The sequence below is a fragment of the Gallus gallus genome, chromosome 2 (assembly GCF_016699485.2).
Source record: "Gallus gallus isolate bGalGal1 chromosome 2, bGalGal1.mat.broiler.GRCg7b, whole genome shotgun sequence".
NCBI classification, from domain to species: domain Eukaryota; kingdom Metazoa; phylum Chordata; class Aves; order Galliformes; family Phasianidae; genus Gallus; species Gallus gallus.
In genome coordinates this window covers 134,534,751-134,540,363 of record NC_052533.1, presented here as the reverse complement: position 1 = coordinate 134,540,363, position 5,613 = coordinate 134,534,751, and positions in this window count along the sequence as shown.

The window sequence follows — 5,613 nt, the reverse complement described above, 5'->3', positions numbered from 1 at the left end:
CATGTGTGAGCTCCGTATCTTCTTTGAACACCTTTCACTTCTGTAGCAGGGACCTCGTGTTTACAGATAGCTTATTGTGGTGTTAGAAGTGGAATTGTACTGATATAGCTGTTGGGGAGATGTAAAGCTTGAATGTGTAAACAGATTTCTTACCATTAAGAAGGAAAACTGTCTTTAGTGGCCGTGCTGTGGTTTTGTTCAGGCGCTCTATGCTAGGAATGTCTGTGTGGAAAATTAGAGGAGACTGTCTATAAAGTGATTCATCTCCATGCCAGTCCCTTCCCAGTGCCAGAACATATCCAGCCTGAATTCTTTTAGCTCTGCGGTTCTCTTTCTTCTAGAATTGCCTCTGTGAATATGTCGGTGCTTCTGAAGATACGTGGTCCTTGTAGATCCAAACACTTGGATCCAAGCCTGTGGAAGCAGCAGATCTCCTATCGAGTCCCTCAGGTTACCTGCAGAGCTTATACAGAACCCGGGGTAATGAATTCTGTTTGATTCGTGCTGTCTCTGGGAACTGAAGAACCAGCCTGGATCCAGTAAGATAACTTCATCACACAGAAGTGACTGTACTGCTTTTGAGTTTGAGCCACCTGTGGAAGCAACTCATTCTGTTTGTGCTTCACGTTTGCAGGCTGGCCTGTGTTGAGCCAGGTTGAGTATGTGCATACGTGTGCAGCTTATCTGTGCTGGAAAGACTTCTTCATTTCTTTGGTTAAAACTTTCTAAGGGGGAGATACTAAAGCATGGCACCACAATGAAAGGTGACTTCTCTGCGGTTTTCTCTGGTTTAGGCGCGTGACATTTTTGTCAACAACGTTGCACTCTGTTGCACCACTGGGATCCTCACCACAAATTGACTTCACAAAGATGTACTCCTGATGGCACTAAGCATAATCTGAAGGATTCTTTGCAAGGTCTGCTTTGTAGTGCAGAGGATTTGTTACACATTCAGCACTATTGAACGCGGCCTGCATGTAATACTGAGAAACAGATTTCTTGGAAAGCAGGTTTCACAATAGCATAGTGATGACCTGTTGAGCAAGGACAAAGGAATCGTGATAGAGCATTTGCTCTCTGATACGAGCGTTTCTCATATCTCCAAGAAGTGTATTTTCCTGATCTCACTGTGCAGATGTGAGATGCAGAAGTGCTGTTGTGCAGCATTACTTTGTTTCTCTTTTCCTATGGTTGCTGCTCTTCACAAAGATACTGCAGTACTTGAAGCAAAACTCCCAAAGCTGTAATCTGCCTTTTGTTACGGTTACTCTTCACATAATGGTTTAAACAACTTTATAAGAATCAACCAGTAACATTCAGTTGGTTTCTGATCTAATAAAAACTTCTCTCCTAGCAATTCAGTGAGTAGCATCATCTTCTCCAAGTATGTCTTCAGTCTTCTTATGTGGAACTTAGGTGTGATTGGAACCCTTGCTTTAAAATGTTCCTTTCTGCTTTGTCGTTCAGGCTGGAATGTCTCCAACTTGTTTGGCTATGACAGTTCCTTTCCCTCACTGGTGTGGTACAGTGCAGTGAATGCCTCTGTTACTGCTCCATCTTTGCAGGCAGCAGGTTTGTCCTCTCTTGAAATCTGAAGTATTTACAGCAGTGCTTACTATCCCCACACTGCTCTCTAAATGACTTCTCTCTGGTGGGTGAAAGGAAAAGCAGTTCATAAATCTAAGGAAAACGTTCCTGCAAAGGGATTCGGTTGTGAAATTAATTCTCTCCCTGCATGTCTGACCACCTTGAAGATGGACTGCTTTGACTGTACCTCGAGAGAGCTGTTATTGTTCCAAGTGGGTTGAAAGGAGGGAAGCGAGGCAGGGAATGTTACCTACATCAGTAGAGCTAAATAGCTGTTTGCAGGAGGTATGTAATTTGACTTTGTAATTCAGAGAATTTCAGCTCACTTTTAACTTTGCTAAAAGTATTGGCTGAAAGTATCGTTGGAAATCGCACTTCAGTTGCTAATGAAATTGGTTTAAAGTCCTATTGAGTGGCAGCTGCCACGTGCAACTTTGCTTTGGGCACTTTGTTGGAGGGTCACATTGTAGTCTTTGGGACGTTGGGCTGAGCTCATCTTTCATAAGCACTCCCTTGATTGCTTATTTAGCTTTGGCCTTGTGTGCTGATGCTGTTCTACACCTGCAGCTAAAGGAGGTCAGCCTTCAAGAGGCTGTTTTCCACTCCCAGTTGCCATCCGGCTGCCGTGAATGTGCCTCTGTGTGGTGGTACATAGGGAACGATTTTGGGGGGAAGCACTCAGGTGTCTACTCATGAACTCAGTTCACATTCTTCCACATCCTTTTCAACCATTTTTCCTTTCTTACACCTGAAAACAATCACCTGGGTTCCACGCTGTGAACTCTGCAGTGCGTCTACGTCAAAAAAGCGAAAAGATCAGGTAGTTGATGATCCCAACTCGCACAGAAAAAAGAACAGTGCTCTGTTTGCTGCTAAACGGAGTGAGCTGAAGCCACTGGGGAGACAGGAACAGGAAGTAGGAAAACAGAAGGTTTCCCTCGCTATTCTCCCAGGAGCTCTTCTTACGTTTGTGTTACTTGAAAACATTATGTGCATAGACTCCAAAAGAATCCAGAAACACAGCTAGGAGGAGATATTCCTACTAGCCAAACGCTAATGTTAATGTTGTGTTATAAGTCAAGTGCCAGAAACTTTCTGGGAGAACACACCCTCCAATTTCATCTGGCCCCAGCTATTTCCCAGCAGCCAGGAAGGAAACAAGCAGTCGTTTGGCTGCCATGAGTTGGCTCTCTGCATGTTCTTCCCCTGCTCTCCCCCTTTTCTTGTTTGCCCAACTTTTGTTTTCAATAAAAATATTGAACGTTATAACGCAGCCTGAATCTAATGCTGAGTAATTGAGGGCCGTGCGGTTGACCTTTAATCATGGATGTTTATAAACGTTGTTTGACACTGATCGAGAATGCATGCAGTGAGAAATACTGAATTTGCTCCTGACACTCAACATTCATCTAGAGCCGATGGGGGTTGGAAGCCAGCGGTGTTCTTTGTGTGAAGGGCTCTTCTCTAAAGTAAGCTGTTCTGCTGCTTCTTGGAGTGGTTCCCTGTCTTGCAATGCCCAGGTACTGCTGGCAATTAGTTGTACCCATTATCTAGATTTGGGGGTGGTAGAAACGAATCAGGGTGAAGCCCACCAATAGAGATGTGTGGGCTTTTGCTTTTTTTTTTCTTGCTTTTCAGCTGGAGCAGTTCCTACATGCTGCTTGCTGGGCAGCCGTACAAAAACCTGTGCCAGCACAACGCAAGGAGCACCAGGAGGGAGAAGAGAAGAGGGAAGGGGTGAGCACTACTTTTTTAGATGGCTTTGCCAACTTTCCATGTGTGTGAAATTAGCCTCGGAAAAGTATTCACTGTAATGCTGTTTGAATTCAGGAGTCCCAGCACTGGCCGCAACTGGCGCATTGGCACGTCTACCATCAACTGGTGGATTGCCATTAATATTCTGCATTTTTGAGGCAGAAGTTGAAACCTGGGACATTTTTATGACAGAACTCAAGTCCAACCTGTGCCAGACAACGCCTTTGCGCTTCCTATTCATTTCACGTGCAGTCCCCACGTTAATTCGGAGTAAGGCAGAATCGGAGTCAACGTGCACTGCTCATCAGAGCACGCTGCACATCGCAGTGGGTTGATTGGCTCTGCAGCAAACAGAGAGGGATACCTTAAACTTCTGTCTGAATGACAGAAAGTACAGCAGAATGTGTTGTTGTACAAATGAAACTGCTTCTCGTATTCCTTGACTACGGGACTGATCTCCAAAACAAAAGATCAGGAATAAGAAACCACAGCCAGTGTTGCGAGAAAAAAGATAAGAGAAGCAGTTCAGTGTTTGGATACCAAAGCTGGATTTGATGCTTATCATAGGAACGTTTCTCTGTTAGGTCAAATAATGGATGGGAAACTCTGAAAATAAGCAAAATGGATGGTTCTGAATTCTGTAATCGTGTGAACGCAAACTTGCAGCCATTCCCGACGAAGCTGAGGGAGGCAGCAATGAGCCAGAAAAGGCACAGAAAGATCTGCAATGGTGGCTGCTCCTTAGCAACACAAGCCACAGCTTTTCTCAATCATTTCTCAAGGCTGAAATAAGTGCGGAAGACACCGGGTGCTTCCAGTGCTTAGTTTCATCTTCACATCTGTCAGAAGTAGTTCCAGTTGGTTTACTGTGGCAGTCTGCTCCCTGCAGCGTGGATCGGGGCTGGGATCTCTGTCGCCTTTGCGCTGAGTCTGGAATCACACAGAGCTGAAGAGGCAGTGCTGCTGTTGAAAAGGTTTCAAATCAAACCCCAGAACAGCACACCTGCTGCCTACACGAGGAACACTTAACGTATATGGAACACTTAACCCACACCTGACTGGTCTATGCTGGAGCGACCCTCACCCTCCTGTTCTGGTTCTGTCGTTTCTTTGGCAGTGGTGACACAATCAGCAGAGCACAGCAGATGTCAAACAGTTTTTACTGATTACAGATGAGTTTCTTTTGATGAGTCCCAACTGAGCGAGCAGCTCCAGCTCTGGTGCACAACTGCAGTCGGTGGTTTTGATGCAGCCCATCCTAGGAGCCGGCACGCTCCATCCAACAGCCCAGAGACATTCCTTCAGGGGAGAGGCAGATTGCTGCCAATACACAAAGGCAGGCGAGAAAGCTGGGCCTAGCTCAGAGCTTTAGATCTGCCTAGATAGGTTTGCATGCATACTTACCTAAATTATTTTGCACTTACGGCACCCTTTGTTCTCATGACCCAGTATGTTACGAAAGGCTGTTCTGGTTTGGAGTGATGTGCGGATCATTGACTTCCCCAGGGAAACGCAGCCACCACCACATCCAGCCAGATGTGCTGGGCATATGGGCAGTGGAACTGTAGGGTTCTGAAGCCCTTGGGGTGGACTGACAGTGAGAGGACTGTGGGTTTGCATCCCACAGAAGGAGGAGGCAGAAGGCCCGCCATCTGTGAGGGGAATGCAGCAGGGGGAAAGCAGTTTGGCTGCTTCTGCGGCTGTGACACCCATCTGAATGTCATTTCCAAGAGCTGGGATGAGGATGTGATGAAACCACCTGTCTGTTCAGAAGGCTCACAGGTGCAACCACGAATGTGTTCATCTCTGTGTCCTTTCCTCAAAGCCTCCCTCTATGTCCGTGGTCCCCAAGATCCAGTTTTTCTGCTGTAACTCAGTTTCTTGCTTAATTTCATGTCCAAGACTTTTTCTCTCAAAGGACCAGCATTCTGGATCCAAATCTCCCTGTGCTTAGTCCCAGTAAAATCATTCTGCATTGGAAAGCAAAGTACACCATTACCCTACATGCAAATAAAGCATAGAATCATAGGATTGTTAAGGTTGTAAAAGACCTCTAAGACCATTTAGTCCAACTGTCAACCCATTGCCACCGTGCCCACGTCCCTCAGTGCCACATCTACACATTTCCTAAACATCTCCAGGGATGATGATTCCACCACCTCCCTGGGCAGCCCATTCCAACACTTCACCACTGCTTCTGAGGAGAAATTGTTTCTAATATCAAACCTCCCCTGGCACAACTTAAAGCCATTCCCTCTTGTCCTGTTGCTG